At 40.5% G+C, this 17,929-nt stretch overlaps 1 non-coding gene and 1 pseudogene across 1 annotated transcript; one reads left to right on the top strand and one right to left on the bottom strand.

Moving 5' to 3' along the window:
* Positions 1-5,240: 5,240 nt before the first annotated feature.
* On the bottom strand, positions 5,241-6,092 carry LOC105710238 (dnaJ homolog subfamily B member 6-like; annotated as a pseudogene).
* A 10,357-nt stretch (positions 6,093-16,449) lies between these two features.
* Positions 16,450-16,575, top strand: LOC135273523 (U4atac minor spliceosomal RNA). Its single transcript, XR_010341313.1, has one exon. It is a non-coding gene; the product is annotated as a U4atac minor spliceosomal RNA (small nuclear RNA).
* The last annotated feature ends 1,354 nt before the right edge of the window (positions 16,576-17,929 follow it).

The following is a 17,929-nucleotide window of genomic DNA, read 5'->3' as shown; positions in this document are numbered from 1 at the left end:
GAAACGATACCAACATTGCAGAAAGACAAGTCGAGAAATGGGGAGAAACAGTCTTGATGCTGAAGAAGTTAAGGATACAATACCCCAAAATGCTCAGCTTGCACTTTATTTCTAGCTGAAAACACTTGAGAAGCAGCAGTTGCAGAAAGCACCACCTGAACTATCCTTTCTTACCTATACAAGCCATAAAAATTCCTGTGAGAAAGCTGCCTTCAAGCCAGGCATGGTGGTGCACAGCTGTAGTCCCAGCTACTCGGGAGCCTAAGGCAGGATTGCTTGAGCCCAGGAGTTCAAGGCTGCGGTGAGCTAGGATCACACCTCTCCCTTCCAGCCTGAGTAATAGAGTGACATCTCATCTCTTTAAAAAAGAAAGGAAGATGCAGCCATAAAAAGGATGAACTCCTGTCCTTTGCAGGGACATGGATGAAGCTGGAAACCATCATTCTCAGCAAACTAACACAGGAACAGAAAACCAAACACCACATGTTCTCACTCATAAGTGGGAGTTGAACAATGAGAACACATGGACACAGGGAGGGGAGCATCACACACCTGGGCCTGTTAGGGGGTGGGGGATAAGGAGAGGGAGAGCATTAGGACAAATACCTAATGCATGTGGGGCTTAAAACCTAGATGACAGGTTGATGGGTGCAGCAAACCACCATGGCACATGTATACCTATGTAACAAACCTTCACATTCTGCACATGTATCCCGGAACTTAAAGCAAAAAAAAAAAGAAGGAAGGTGCCTTGCCTGTCCCAGCTTGAGAAGATAACTCTTATTAGCTGCGACTGAGAAGTGGTGCTGCAATGGATCTGGATAAACAAGCAGATTAAAATAATCCTCTTTCACTAGCCTTACAGCCCTCCATATATCTCCTAATGATTCTCCTGGAATTTACTGCTCCTAGCCCAGACTCTTTGGTCTTGTCATTTCTTCACAAAATGTATCATTCTTTGCCTGAAAAGTATAAAAGCTTTCTGCTTTGGCTCTTCCCTCTCTTGTGAGGATCCCCATGTATATTTAAAATTAATAAAGCCTGTATGCTTTTGTCCTATTAATCTATCTTGTATCAGTTTGGTGAGATGGAACAGGGAACTCTCTTAGGGGCTTCCTGGGGACCTCCTTCAAACATGGAAATAAAGGAAAATCTTGAGTTCCTTCAAGGGAAATTCCAGGCACCCAACTAGCCTTGAGAAATACACAAGCAACCTGATAAGCAAGAAGGTAACAACAGCTTAAAATAATAGCCATGGATGTTAAAGTTCCAAAATGTTTGGTTCCATGTAGAAACTAAAGCTAACAGCTCTGTCCTCAAGGTGTTTTTCAGAAACCTGGACCGCCACCCAATGGAAAATGTCATCTACTGACACATAGATAAGGGGGCACTGAGAACCGAACTCTGATCACTGTTCTTTGCCCTAAATTTCTTCCTGAGGGTCCTGGAGGAAGTCATGCCCACAGGCCAGAGCTCAACGTTTCTTCTTGCTGATCCCAGGTTTTTAGACAAAGCTTTGCTTTCCTAACCAATCACCAATCAGAGAATCTTTGAATCCACCTAAAACCTGTGGGCCACCTCCACCCCACACCCCACTTTGAGATGTCCTGCCTTTTTAGGCCAAATTAATATATAACCTTCATGTATTGATTTATAATTTTGCCTGTAACCTCTGCCTCCTCATCTTTTAAAAAAAATATTTATTATTATTTTTTAATAAAGACAGGATCTTACCATATTGCCCAGGCTGGTTTCAAACTCCTGGGCTCAGACAATCCTCTCACTCAGCCTCCCAAAGTGCTGGGATTACAGGTGTGAGCCACTGTGCCCAGCCTGCCTCCCTATGTTTAAAAACTCTTACCTATAAGCCCTTAGGGAGTTCTGATCTTAAGCACCAGCTGCCAATTCTCCTTGCTTGGTTCCCTGCAATAAATGCCTCACTTTCTCCAGCTGCAAATCCTGATATCAGTGTTTGGCTTTGCTGTGTCACAGAAGTTTGGTTCAGTAACAGCTCCTAGATCCAGCAGAAGCTTCCACTTAAAAACAAAGATGGGCCAGGTGTGGTGGCTCATGTCTGTAATCCCAGCATTTTGGGAAGCTGAGACAGGTGGATCACTTGAAGTCAGGAGTTCAAGACCAGTCTGGCCAACGTGGTAAAACCCCACCTCTACTAAAAATACAAAAATTAGCAGGGCATAATGGTGTGTACCTGTAATCCCAGCTACTCAGGAGGGTTCAAGAATTGCTTGAACCCAGGAGGCAGAGGTTGCAGTGAGCCAAGATCATGCCACTGCACTCCAGGCTGGGTGACAGAGACTCCTTCTCAAAAAAAAAAAAAAATTAACAACAACAACAACAAACCCCAAATATGGGTAGAGGGGGTCTTTAGGCTCCCCTACAATGCCATTGCCTGAGCTCCTGGATCAAGGTGTGCTTGAAGTTAAAAATCTATTCTTGAACCTTTTAGCTTCATTTAAGTTCATTTGAGTCGGTTTTCTATTTTTTGGTACTGGAAGAGCCCCGATGGATGAACCCTTTTGTTCACATTTACCCAAGTTGACTCTCAGAGGTAGAGAGACAGGTTTTGCTAATAAGGGTGTGTGCACATCAACAGATGAACTCCTTGCTCGAATTATCCAGTTTGGTTATTAAGTTGCAGAAATTCACAGGATATTACTGAATTTCCACTGTTTTTTGCTTTGAATGATACTGTCCTTGATTAAAACTATTTTCTATGTGTATGTGTTTTTCTACCATTTTAATACATAGAATTCAATTGTAGGCACTCATGGAGGACCAATCAATTCCCATTGCAATAACATGTTTCCTTCTGGAAGGTAATTTTTTTGGGCAGTTCACTGAGCCAACAATGCTAAGACTGAATGTTTGCATAAGGAATATGTGCCTAAAAGCATAGATCTAACAAAGTCCTCCCTCCCTCATATGTCCATTTCCTCCTTTAATTGTAGCTTATGTGCTATTATCTCAAGGAAATGATTAACCAAGCTCTTCTTTAATACCACATCAGAGTCCTCTTTCCTTCAAATCATTCCAAACCATGTTTTATTTCTCTCTGACTACACTGAAGGTAGCTCAATACCCTGGGTAGGTAATTTTCTCAGTACATGCTTGTTGAATTCTGTTAAATCTATACACACTCACAAGCAGGGTAAAGGCTATAAAGTATTTTAAGATTACAAATCTAACTTGATTATAAATCATTAGAGCTGGAAGACAGCAAGAATCATTAGCTGAACCCACCCTTACCGTAGATCAAACTCTCACTCTCTCAAGGAGATAAAACGTAGATGTAACTACAGCCCACTCTACTCCTGCCTTCTTCCTCCCTTTCTGCCAAAGGTAAGCTCTATGGTGATGCTAGCATATATCAATCTGATGTACGCTTTTGTACTTTCATGATGTATGTTAGTGTCTGAAAATTTACATAAATGGAATCATATTAAAAGCATTTTCAGTGTACTTGTTTTCACTTGATGTTACGTTTTTTAGTTTATCCACATGGATCAACATGCTGTGCCCTAGGACACACCTGCACATGAGCACAGGGAACCATGAATACAGCCGTTCACTGCAGCACTGTTCATAACAGGGAAGAAGTAGAAACCACTCAGTTTTCGGAGTGGGAATGAGTGAGCTATTTGTTTCTATAATGGAATGCCAATTCACAGTTAAAACAAATAACTTCTGTATTTTACAGAAGACGGGCACGGTCCAGAGAAGTTATGTGAAATGACAAATGTCACTCAGATGGATAATGGGAAATCTGAACCTGAAACCAGAACTCCTGAGTCTAAGCCTAGTGGTCTTTCTAAAGAATCTTATCTTTTGTAATAATTTAAACTTCCAGAAAAACTGTGAAAACAATACATACAAAGAATTTTCCTATACGTTTTACCAGATTACCTATTTTTTTTACAAACATTTTGCCACATTTTCTTTTCTTTTCTTTTAAAAAGAGACAAGGTCTTACTATGTTGAACTCCTGTCCTCAAGCTGTCCTCCCATCTTGGCCTCCCAAAGTGCTGGGATTACAGGCATAAGCCACCACAATGAGATATAATTTTTTTCCCCTAAACCATCCAAAAGAGGTTGCTTGAATTTTTTATGGCCCTTTTGCTGTAATACTTTAGTGTGTTTTCATATTAATAAAAATATGCTTCAAAATATCCATAGCAGAGATATCAAATGCAGAAAATTTAACATTGATACAGAATTTCTTTTTATAATCTATAGTCCATATTAAAATTTTGTTGAATGGCTCAATAGTATTCCTGAGAGAGAATCTCCCATCACATTCATCCTCAGCATAGGAGTCAGTCCTGGATTACGCATTGCGTTCAGCGGTCAAACCCCGTTTTTATTTACTTATTTATTTGCACCAAACACATTAGCATTTATATATATATTTTTAAAAAGCAAATGACAAAGACCCAGTTTACCAGCTTTACTTTTTTAAAACCTAAGCTTAACATCACATATTTAAACAATTGTCAAAACTTACTAAACTACCAGCATTCAGGCACAACTAGAAAACATCCTTAATTTTATTAAACCAGAAATGTATTACCATTAATGCGTTAATATCTTTTACTACTAAATACTGAAAAAAATTGCATTTGGTTCTGTAGAAGATTCACCCTGGCAACGTTAACCTCAAAACAGGCCTACACAACATGGCTCACATTTCAGACAAAATGGAAAAGCAGATCCTTGCTGGTGTTAGTGCACAATCTTGTCCTATACTAGAGTCAAGACTCACCTTGGAGTACATTTAATAAAAAAGATATTTACAGTATCTGTGCAAGAAGATATTTACAATATTTTTAAATTTTTTTGAGACGAAGTCTTGCTCTGTTGCCCAGGCTGGAGTGCAATGGTGCGATCTTGGCTCACTACAACCTCTGCCTGCTGGGTGCAGGCAATTCTTCTGCCTCAGCCTCCTAAGTAGCTGGGACTACAGGTACCTGCCACCACGCTTAGCTAATTTTTTTGTATTTTAGGTAGAGATGGGGTTTCGCCATGTTGGCCAGGCTGATCTCAAACTCCTGACCTCACTTGATCCACCCACCTTAACCTCCCAAAGTGCTGGGATTACAAGTGTGAACCACTGCACCCGGCCTACAATAATTTTAAAGACAAAAAATAAGTGGTCCTATTATAGGTCCCAACAATAAACTCAAAAGTGTATGACAAATAGAGGTTTGGATGAGCTGTTTATAAATACTTCAGATTGGGTAACTTATACTGAAAGTTGAATTCCCTTGAAATCTTAAAAAAAATTTCCTGTTAATCCTCAAATAGTGCTTGTTATAGTTTAACATTTCTGTTAAGTGTGTGCCTTGAATTACTTGTTATCCAAGTGCAGCAGCTGCTCCTTACCTTGTATTGTTAAAGGCATTAACTGGCCATCTTCTTCAACTCCTCTTTCTTGACCATTCTTGACAATTTCTTTGTAGCGATTTTTCTGCCATTAACCATTTTAGTAGAAGCTGACATCAGTTTGAAGTTGCCCATCCCACTACCACCAAATGATGTGGAAAAAAATGAAGTGAGGCCCCCATGACCTAGTGACCCAAATGAAGTATTAATAAATCCTGTATCAAAAGAAGAAAATCCACTTCCAAAAGATGGAAATCCACTGAATATGGAGAAAAGCTACCCCGACTCTTGGCTTCTGCTTCCACGGGGACCCCTTCGATTCTGAAACAAGTCCTCAAAAGAGTCTTCAACGTAGTCAAATGAAAATGGATCTGTGCACCAAAAAATTCCCTGAAGACATCCTCTGGGTTACAGAATGTGAGGCCAAACTCAAATAGACTGTCAAAATGACTTCCACCTCTTCCTCCACCATTTAATCCTTCTTTGCCATTATTGTCATGGAGGTCCCATTTTTTAGCATCTGACAACACCTCACACCCTTCAGCTACTTGTTTGAATTTTCTCTCTGCTTCTTCTTTATTCTCTGGATTTTCATCTGGGTGCCACTTGAGAGCCAGTTTCTGGTATGCCTTTTTAATATCCTTGGGAGAGGCCTATCTCTGCACACCTAGAACTTCATAATAATCTACCATGATTTTGTTTGTTTGTTTGAGATAGAGTCTCATTCTGTCACCCAGGCTGGAGTGCAGTGGCACCATCTCAACTCACTGCAACCTCTACCTCTGGGGTTCAAGACATTCTCCTGCCTCAGCCCCCTGAGCAGCAGGGATTATAGGCATGGGCCACTACCCCTGGCTGATTTTTATATTTTTGGTAGAGATGGAGTTTCAGTACATTGGCCAGGCTGGTCTCGAACTCCTGACCTCAGGTGATCCACCTGCCTCGGCCTCCAAAAGTACTGGGATTACAGGCGTGAACCACCATGCCCAGTCTAACCCACCACGCTTTAAGAGATGGCTGGAACAAGTCCAAAGACAGAAGTGGCTGAAGGCAGGGGCAGTGGCCAGGATCTCCTCTCAGCTCTGGCACTGCTGCTCTGGTGGTGGTGGCTACTCATGCTTTCCTCTAGGCTTTTGTCTAGTTGTTGTTTTTTTTCCCCTTAATTTTACTTTAAGTTCTGGAATACATGTGCAGAACGTGCAGGTTCGTTACGTAGGTATACATGTGCCATGGTGATTTGCTGCACCCATCACGACCTGTGCTCTCCCTCTCCTTGCCCCTGACCCCCTGACAGGCCCTGATGTATGATGTTCCCCTCCTGTGTCCATGTGTTATCATTGTTCAACTCCCATTTATTTGTGAGAACATGAGGTGTTTGTTTTTCTGTTCTTGTGTTAGTTTGATGAGAATGATGGCTTCCAGGTTCATCCATGTCCCTGCAAAGGACATGAACTCATTCTTTTTTCTGGCTGCATAGTACTCCATGGTGTATATGTGCAACATTTTCTTTATCTAGTCTATCATTGATGGGTACTTGGGTTGGTTCCAAGCCTTTGCTATTGTAAATAGGGCTGCAATAAACATACATGTACATGTGTCTTTATAGTAGAATGACTTATAATCCTTTGGGTATATACCCAGTAATGAAATTGCTGGGTCAAATGGTATTTCTAGTTGTAGATGCTTGAGGAATCACCACACTGTCTTCCACAATGGTTGAACTAATTTACACTCCCACCAATTGTGTAAAAGCATTCCTATTTCTCCACAGCCTTGCCAGCATCTGTTGTTTCCTGACTTTTTGATAATTACCATTCTAACTGGCATGAGATGGTATCTCATTATGGTCTTCATTTGCATTTCTCTAATAACCAGTGACGATGAGCTTTTTTTCATATGTTTGTTGGCTCCATAAATGTCTTCTTTTGAGAAGTGTCTGTTGATATCCTTTGCCCACTTTTTGACTGGATTTTTTTTTCTTGTAAATGTATTTAAATTCCTTGTAGATTCTGGGTATTAGATCTTTGTTAGATGGGTAGCTTGCAAAAATTTTCTCCCATTCTGTAGGTTGCCTGTTTACTCTGAGGATCGTTTCTTTTGCTGTGCAGAAGCTCTTAAGTTTAATTAGATCCCATTTGTCTATTTTGGTTTTTGTTGCCATTGCTTTTGGTGTTTTAGTCATGAAGTCTTTGCACATGCCTATGTCCTGAATGGTATTGCCTAGGTTTTCTTCTAGGGTTTTTATGATTTTGGGTTTTACATTTTAAGTCTTTAGTCCATCTTAATTTTTGTATAAGGTGTAAGGAAGGGGTCCAGTTTCAGTTTTCTGCATATGACTAGCCAGTTTTCCCAGAACCATTTATTAAATAGGGAATCCTTTCCCCATTGCTTGTTTTTGTCACATTTGTCTAAGATCAGATGGTTGTAGATGTGCGGTGTTATTTCTGAGGTCTCTGTTCTGTTCCATTGGTCTATATGTCTGTTTTGGTAGCAATACCATGGTGTTTTAATTACTGTAGCCTTGTAGTACAGTTTGAAGTTAGGTAGCGTGAAGCCTCCAGCTTTGTTCTTTTTGCTTAGGATTGTCTTGGTTATATGGGCTTTTTGGTTACATATGAAATTTAAAGTAGCTTTTTCTAATTCTGTGAAGAAAGTCACTGGTAGCTTGATGGCAATAGCATTGAGTCTATAAATTACTTTGGGCAGGATGGCCATTTTCACGATATTGATTCTTCCTATCCAGGAGCATGAAATGTTTTTCCATTTGTTTGTGTCCTCTCTTATTTCCTTGAGCAGTGGTTTATAGTTCTTGAAGAGGTCCTTCATATCCCTTGTTAGCTGTATTCCCAGGTATTTTATTGTCTTTGTAGCAATTGTGAATGGGAGTTTACTCACGATTTGGCTCTTTGCTTGTCTATTGTTGGCAAGAATGCTTGTGATGTTTGCACGTGAATTTTGTATCTTGAGAGTTTGCTGAAGTTGCTTATCAGTGTAAGGAGTGTTTGGGCTTAGACAATGGGGTTTTCTAAATATACAATCATGTCATCTGCAAACAGAGACAATTTGACTTCCTCTGTTTTTATTTGAATACCTTCATTTCTTTTTCTTGCCTGACTGCCCTAGCCAGAACTTCTAATACTATGTTGAATAGCAGTGGTGAGAGAGGGCATCTTTATCTTGTGCCAATTTCCAAAAGGAATGCTTCCAGCTTTTGCCCATTCATTACCATATTGGCTATGGGTTTGTCATAAATAGCTCTTATCATTTTCTCAAGCCTAATTTTTAAATAATTTATTACTGCTGAATCTGAGCATGTTCCACAGATGTGTCTTTTGTAATTCCTCTATTGCACACACCTGCTGACCTTACTATACTCTTGGGTACAACTGCTATATTCTTGGCATTGTACACATTATTACTTACTACCAAGAAGAAGCCTCCAGTCTTGCATGAAATTTAAAGAAACAACTTTAATAGCAGTCCCCATCCCTTGAGGAATTCATAGTACAGCACAGACACGTGGGGTGCGAGTGAGGTGAATACATTCAAAACCAGCTCCACCACTTACAACCTAAGTTGTGCTGGGTAAGAAAAAGCATCTCTCTGACTCCATTTCCTCAGTATAAAATGGCGATAATAATACCTACCTCACAGGTTGTTTGGAAAATTAAATTAAATAATGTGTGGGAAGAGGCCAATATAAATTCGTAGCAGATACGTTTTCTTCCATTTGTGTACTGAGATTTAGTTTCTGTTGGGTTTGTGTGTTAGTGGTTATGACACCTAATACCCCTTAAGACTGTTCACAGCAGGAGATGTGAAGGCTGACACTTAAGTCATTTCTTCCCCGTTTATGACAAGGTTACCTGGTTTCCACGCAGACACAGATAAAGGTGCTTTCTCTTTTACATGTTACACCACATCAAACTTAGTATCGTGCAAAAGATTTTTGCTTACACAGTCATAGAAAAGGAAATTTGCATTAGTTTGCTTGAACATTTTGGTTAGCCATACTTTACTCACATTCTGAAACTCAGTCATGTAATTCAGAATGGCTTTTCTCTTCTAAGACGATTTGCAGTATATTTATCCAGGAATAATTGCTGAGATGGAGAGATGACAATTACAAACATTTATGTAAGTAAAAGTATTAGAATTTTAGTTCTATTCTATACTTCCAAATAGGGCACATAGTGAGTTGATAGGCCATCCAGTGGTTCTTCACAGGTTTCTAATATTTAGGGTGTTTTCTTCAAGAGCTGAATTGTATTTATTGCCAGTTCTTCCATCTGCAGTTGCAAAGAAGATGATGTAGGGAGGAATTGTCAGGATAGCATGAGGTTTGACTCCAGTAACAATTTACTGAAAATAACATGAAATATTGATTTGCACTGTAGTATCTGTTCAATTTCAGATAACTTAGCATCCAAGATGAAACAAACACTATTAGTTATTGCTAATCGTTATTAAAAGAAAATAATCCTAAGTTCTAAGAGCCTAAAAATGCAGGGCTTTTTTTCTTTTTTTAATTTTGGAGAGTTATATTAGTTATGGCTCTCAATTGTAAATAATAGAAGCCCAACTCTAAGTAGCTAAGGAAGAAAGAAGGCTGTATTATAAAGTTTCTCATGGACCATAAGTCATGAATGTGATTGAACTTTATTAACAATTAAAGCAGGGGATTCTGATGCATTTAGGGTTCTCATTTCATCTCTCCTCTGTCCTTTTCTGTGGATCTGTTTATTATTCATCTTATTCTGTGTCTATGTGCCATCTTCCTTTCATTCTAGCCATATGGAGAAAATCAAGACTGACAGCTTCTGAACTTGCCACCTAACATTCTGTCACTGGAGGGAGTCTGTCTCTTTTTCAGGCCTAATTGCAAAATTCCTAGAGAAAAGTTTTGATTGGTCCAGCTTGGATCAGGTGTATACTTCACACCAATCAACTGCTGTTAGCTAATCAGAGTGATACTGAAGGAACATGTGGACAGGAGGAAAAGAGCAGGTCCTAGAAGAAGGGAACTGGTGAGACAACAGATGACCACTGTCATGGACAGACTGTCTTCCCCAAAATCTGTATGTTGAAGCCTTAAGTCCCAGTGTGACTGTATTGGTGATAGGGCCTTGAGAGAAGTAACTAAGATTGAGTGAGGTTATAAGGGTGGGGACCTAACTTGGTAGGATCAATGTCCTTATATGAAGAGAATGAGACAGCAGAAATGTTTCTCTCTACTGTCTGCATGAGCCTAAGGTAAGGCTATGTGAATCCATGACAAGAAGATGGTCATCTACAAGTCAGAAAGAGAGGCCTCACCAGACACCAACCCTGCCAGCACCTTAATCTTAGACTCCTAGACTCCAAAACTGTGAGAAAATTAATTTCTATTGTTTAGGCCACCCAGTCTGTGGCATTTTATTATAGCAGCCTGAGCAAACCACTATAACCACCATAGGCATGTACTCCATTCATTCTCTGAAAAAATAATTTCTGATTACCGATTATGGATAAATTCAAATACAAATAACAGAACCTGCAAGAACAGTGATATTAGAACATTAGCCTCATGTAAAAGAAGTCGAGGAAAGTGATCCAAGGCAGCTCCTCAAAATCATCAGAGATGTGGGCTCTTCTGTCTTCTGCTCACCATACTCACTGCATAACTTCTGTCTTCCAGGTCACCTTATGATCTCAGATAGGGGCTGGAGCTCTAGATGTCATGCTCACTTCCCAGTTAGCAGGAAGGAGGAAGGTGGAGGAAAAGATTCCCCATGTGTCTGAACCAAATCTTTAAAAAGACAGCTTGGAGATCCCTCTAACAGTTTCTGTGTTTATCTCATTGGACAGAATTCAGTCACATGACCACACCTGGCTGCAAGGGAGGCTGGAAATGTATCTTTTTACTGGGTGAATTGCCATCATCAATGACATAGGGGTTCTGCTAGGAAGTAAGAATTCAAGAATGAATGTTGAACAGACAATTAGCAGGGTCTGCCACAGTTATTATCAGCCAGCCACTGTGGTAAATGCTGTATTAGTCCATTTTCATGCTGCTCATAAAGACATACCCAAGACTGGGCAATTTACAAAAGAAAGAGGTTTAATGGACTTATAGTTCCACATGGCTGGGGCAACCTCACAATCATGGCAGGTGGCAAGGAGGAGCAAGTCACATTTTACGTGGATGGTAGTAGGCAAAGAGATAGAGCTTTGCAGGGAAACTCCCATTTTTAAAACCATCAGATCTTGTGAGATTTATTATCACAAGAACTCCATGGGAAAGACCTGCCCCCATGATTCAATTACCTCCCACTGGGTTCCTCCTGCAACATGTGAGAATTCAAGATGAGATTTCTGTGGGAACATACCCACACCAATCAAATGCCAACTACAGCTTCATTCAGAAAATTGACAGGCTAGATCAGAACAAAATTAGATAGCATTTAAAACAATAATAAATAAAACTACCCTCTGTGGATTATCTCTAGTTGACTGTATCAAGTAAAATCATGTATGATTTATAATTGAAGTGACACATTATACCAAACTTCCTATCAACAGTTTATTATTATTATTATTATTAAGACATTTGGCTGAGCATGGTGGTTCATGCCTGTAATCCTAGCACTTTGGGAGGCCAAGGTGGGCTGATCACTTGAGCCCTGGAGTTCAAGATCAGTCTGGACATGTCGAAACTCCATCTCTACAAAAAATGCAAAAAATTAACCAGGCATGGTGGTGCGTGCCTGTAGTCCCAGCTGCTCACGAGATTCTGAGGCAGGAGGATTACCTAAGCTTGGGAAGTGGAGGAAGTCGAGGGTGCAGTGAGCCGAGATCGTGCCACTGCACTCCAGCCTAGGCGGCAGAGTGAGTCCCTATCTCAAAAAAAAAAAAAAAAAGATATTTAATTCATGTTCTGTAAGTTGATTGCACCTGTTTCCTCATTTTCTTTAACATGCTACACCTTTTGTCTGCCCCATCATCAGCCAGAGAACTAATTAGTGTGGTGGCTAAAATGATTTCCCCCCAGAGAAATAAAGGATAGTGTTTGCTCACTGATAATAGTTCAGAGTTAATGTTATTAACTCTGCCACATGAATCTATTTGAAGAAAGGGTTTCAGTCAAAAGCAAAGAAAATGGTTGAAAATGACTGTCATTTCAATGACTCCAATGACTGTTGGAGTGGTCCTAGAAAATAAAGCAAAGCTGCATAGATGAAAAGAGAAACACATAATTTTACATTATGTCATTGTTTTCTCGCCAATTATAGAGTGACAGTTCAGGGAAAAACAACAATGGTGATGATAAAATAATGGAGGGTTGAGGAAGAGCCTCAGAAAACACATTGAGGTCTGAAAGCTCTTTGCCTTCATGAAATATTGTTTTCTGTCTCAGGAGAAGCAGATGGAATAAATAGATTGGACCATTATCTATTATTCATTCATTCAGTCAGTCAACAAATATTGAGCACCTACTATGTGCCAAGCACTGTTCGAAGCATTAAAGGTTTACAGGGAACAGAGTAGACACAATTCCTGTCCTCCTGGATTTTATATTGTAGTGACTGACAATGAATAAGATTAATGAGTAAAATGTGCAGCATGTTCAATTTTAGATGGTGGTGAGTGCTGTGAAGAAAGGCGAAGCACAGAAGACTAGGACGCGTTGGGGTGGAGGAGGTTTTCCATTTACATGGAATGGCTGGGGAAGGCTGAATAGGAATTCTGAGAGGCAGCGTGCTAGTGAACAATTTAGAAGGGAACAGCAGGAGCAAAGACCCTGGGGTGCTTACAAGATTGCCCGTGTCTGGAGCTGAGTGATTACAGGGGAGGATACTGGGACAGAAAGAGGTAAACCAGGTGGGGCCTCCTAGATCATTATAGTGACTCAGATTCCTCTCGTGTGTGGGACGGGAAGCCACTGGCAGGTTTGGAGCAGACAAGTATAGTTGTAGCAGGATCATCTGGCTATTCCAGTGAAGACAGATCTTTGGGAGGCTTTTGTAATACTCAGGCAAGAGATGACTGTAGTTTGAGCTAGGCAGTTGAGTTGACATGGTAATAAGTTATTCCATTTCCAAATATATTTTGAAGGTAGGATGGATAGGATTTCCTGATGGAGTACATGTGAGGAATGAAAGAAAAAAGTCAAGGATGGCACCGATACTTTTGGGCAACTAGACAAATGGCAACACTATTTACTGAGATGGGGACACCTGTGAGAAGAGAAGTCTTGAGTCTTAAGTACCTTGATGATAGACAAATGAAGATGCTAAGCAGACAGTTGAATCTGGAGTTGAGTCTTGAGTTCAAGGTAGATGTTGGGTTAGCCTGTTCTTATAATATGTAGGTCATGTTTAAAGTCACGAGAATGAACAAGATCACCAAGGGAGAAACCAAGGCCTTCAATGTGTGGCCTACAACATTTAGGTGGCAAAGAGACTACGAGAAACCAGAGAAGTAGACTGAGAATGAGCGGTCAGAGTAAGGGATCATAGGTGTGTGGTGTCCTCGGAGGAAGAAAGTGTTTCAGGGAGAAGAGAATCAACTCAGTCAAATTTTCTCAAGCAAGGTACACCAAGATCAGTATCCCTGTCCCAGAAAGTAGGACAAGGAGAGAACATGAAGCTCCAGTGATCGCCCAACATCACATACTTGGCATGTAGTAAATATGAAATTCAAAAGCTCAGATTGTGCTTAGGCATGGTAGCTGACACCTGTAATCCCAGCACTTTGGGAGGCCAAGGCAGGAGGATTGCTTGAAGCTAGGAGGTTAAGACCAGCCTGGATAAGATAGTGAGATAACATCTCTACATAAAACCAAAAAGTTAGCCAGGCATGGTGTGTGCACCTGTAGTCCTAGTTATTCAGGAGGCTGAGGCAAGAAGATCACTGAGCCCAAGAATTTGAAGATGCAATGAGCCATGTTGCACCACTGCACTCCAGCCTGGGTAACAGAGCAAGACCCTGTCTCTAAAACAAACAAACAAACAAACAAACAAAAAGATAACCAAAAAAACTCTGATTGTTTGAACTTAATCCAAGCTCTTAAAAGGAAAAAAATAAAAGAAAGTTTAATCTACCTATTTGTAATATCAGTTACATTTGTAGTTCTACATGCTTTTCTGATTTTTTTTTTCTAATTGAAGATTCCTATTTCTTAGTAAAACAAAAGCAACAAAATGGAAAAGACAATGTAAGAGTTTTAATAAGTGCCTCAAAAATGATAATTTCATTAAAGTGATGAACATAGGTTGAATCTGCTAATATCATTTATTGTATTTGCAAAGTGCTTCAGTTTTTTATTCTTTGTTTTGCTTACGTTAGAATTGCTTTTCTGCATTTCTGCATTGCTCTGGGCTTCAGCAGCCTCCCTCCTGTTCTTCACAGGGTTCTGCATAGGCTGCCTCTATTCAATCAAATGGAATCTCCAAAGTAACACATTAAATGGGATGTGCAAAGAATACTAAAAAAAGAATGAATATTCAAATACTTGGCAGCTGGCAGTTTCTTAAAATCTTAATTTCTTCATTTAGTGAGATACAAGTGATTTCCAATTTTAGCAACTAAGATAAAATAAATCTTCTGTATTGAACTGCAAAGTAAAATAAATGCTAAACTTTGTTTAAATGTAGATAAGACTGGATGCAGAGGCTCATGCCTGTAATCTCAGCACTTTGGGAGGCTGAGGCGGGAGGATGTCTTGAGTCTAAGAGTTTGAGACCAACCTGGGTAACATGGCGAAACCCCATCTAAAAAAATACATACATTTTAAATCTAGATAAGAAGAGATTTGCAAGAAGTATCACAGCAACCAATATCAAATGAATATCAAATTTTGCATATTTACTATGAGACCCTGAACACTAAGACAAAAGATCAGGAATATGACAGGAATTTAGGGTTGTGCTATTTAATAGCTGGATAAGAACAGTACTGCACTACTTAAGTGTGCATGCTCTTAGAGTTTTCTAGTCCTGTTTCTTCACCTCTTTGTCACTCCACTTAGTCCACTGACATTTTCTGCCTCTCCTCTCAGGTACCTAGAATTTTTTCCTCCTCCTCCTCCCCCTCTTTCCCCCCTCCTCCCCCTCCTCCTCCGCCTCTTCTTCCTTCTTATTTCTTCCTTTCTTCTTATTATTCTTACTCTTCTTCTTTCTTCTCTTCTTCTTTTTCTTCTTCCTTCTTTCTTTTTTTTTTTTTTTTTTTGACATAGGGTCTTGCTCTGTTGCCCAGGCTGGAGTGCAGTGGCCCAATCTCAGCCCACTGAAAGCACTGCCTTCCAGAATGAAGCAGTCCTCCCACCTCAGCCTCCTGAGTAGCTGGAACTATAGGCATATACCACCACACCCGGCTTTTTGTAAAAATTGAGTTTTGCCATGTTGCCCAGGCTGGTCTCAAAGTACCGGGCTCAAGTGATCTGCTGGCCTCAGCTTCCCACAGTGCTGGGATTACAGGTGTGAGCCACCATGACCAGCCTGCCACTGTTTTCAAATGTTATTTAATCTTCTCAACGAATGGCCTGAGGAAGGTATTAATAGGATCTTTTTTAAGGAAAAAGAAATTGAATCCTCTTGGTTAAGGGTTTGCTGGAAACCACATAGCCAGGATCTGAGAAAGGTGGATTCTTTTTATTTATTCATTCATTTTTTTGAGATGGAGTTTTGCTTTGTCACCCAGGCTGAAGTGCAATGGTGTGATCTTGGCTCACTGCAACATCCACCTCCCAGGTTCAAGTGATTCTCCTGCCTCAGCCTCCTGAGTAGCTGGGATTAGAGGCATGTGCCACCACGCCCAGCTAATTTTTTGTACTTTTAGTAGAGACAGGGTTTTACCATGTTGGCCAGACTGCTCTCGAACTCCTTACCTCAGGTGATCCGCCTGCCTCAGCCTCCCAAAGGGCTGGGATTACAGGTGTGAGCTACCACATCCAGCCAGAAAGGTAGATTCTAATCTGATCTGTGTCTTCTAATGGCTGCTGTTCTAATGCTCGTTGCTTAATACTACCATGTGTTAGGCTGTTTTTGCATTGCTATAAAGAAATACCCAGCCGTCCTTTCCTTGGGGTTGCACTACCGTCTAATGAGTGCATAATGAGGGCAGTACTGCTAATGCCTATACATCGCACCTGCATCAACTGGAGCTTTGCTTTACCTTGGTACAATTTTTGGAAAAATGAAAAACCTCTTGTCCATGAAATTGAAAAAACAAATGTTTTTAAAAAGAAAAAAGAAAGAAATACCTGAGGCTGGGTAATATACAAAGAAAGGGGGTTTAACTGGCTCACAGTTCTGCAGGCTGTACATGAAGCATGGCACTGGTAGCTGCTTTGCCTCTGGTGAAGCTTTGGGCTGCTTACAATCATGATGGAAGGTGAAGCAGGAGCAGGCATCTCACGCAGGGAGAGCAGAAGCAAGAGAGAGAGAAGGGAAAGGGGCCACACACTTTTAAACAACCAGCTCTCTTGAGAACTCACTTACTACCAAGGAGATGGTGCTAAGTCATTCCTGAGAGACCTGCCCGTGATCCACTCACCTCGCACCTAGCCCCACCTCCAATACTGGGGATTACAATTCAACATGAAATTTGGTGGGGACAACATTCAGACTATATGATACCACTACATATTCTAGCATAAGTATATATTTGCTAATGTTAAATAGGATGTATAACAGATCATTGGTTTGGACTGAGCCCCTGCACTAGGCCCAACAGACAAAACCAAAGTGGAGTAAGACGTGCTGAAGTTTCACACCAACCAGCTGAAACTAGGATCTTTATCTAACCTTTCAACAAATCAGGACGCAGAGATAACAGCCAAATCCCTAAACAGGCCAGTTTTTGCCAGCACGATAAGAAAGTTCCTTCTGCTTTAACCTTTACAAGAAAAGGAACTTCTGTTTATAACATCAACCTCCTCTACTTAGCTCATCACAACACTCATTCTGTTTTATAGTATGAGGTGTTGTCCAATTTTAGGATCGTGAATAAAAGCCAATTTAATTTTTTTTTAAATATTTTTAAATTTATTTTTTTAAATAGAGATGGGGTCTCACTATATTGCCCAGGCTGGTCTTGAACTCCCAAGCTCAAGCAATCCTCCCACTTCAGCCTCCCAAAGTTTTGGAATTATAGGCATAAACTACTATGCCTGGCCTCAATTAAGACATATATATTTTTTGAGGTGGAGTCTCACTCTGTCGCCCAGGCTGAAGTGCAATGGCACCATCTTGGCTCACAGAAACCTCTCCCTCCCAGATTCAAGCAATTCTCCTGCCTCAGCCTCCTGAGTAACTAGGATTACAAGTGTGTGCCACCATGGCTGGCTAATTTTTATATTTTTAGTAGAGATGGGGTATCAGCATGTTGGCCAGGCTGGTCTTGAACTCTCAACCTCAGGTGATCCACCTGCCTCGGCCTCCCAAAGTGCTGGGATTACAGGTGTGAACCACTGTGCCCAGCCCCAATTAAGATCTTTAAACTAAATTTGTTATAATTTTGTCTTTTGACACTAAATATGATACCCAGT

Source organism: Aotus nancymaae, unplaced genomic scaffold, assembly GCF_030222135.1.
Source record: "Aotus nancymaae isolate 86718 unplaced genomic scaffold, 86718_ANA_hifiasm-v0.15.2.pri h1tg000007l, whole genome shotgun sequence".
Classification (NCBI taxonomy): Eukaryota; Metazoa; Chordata; class Mammalia; order Primates; family Aotidae; genus Aotus; species Aotus nancymaae.
The sequence above is the reverse complement of the archived record's forward strand: the minus strand, read 5'-3'. Positions and strand labels throughout refer to the sequence as shown.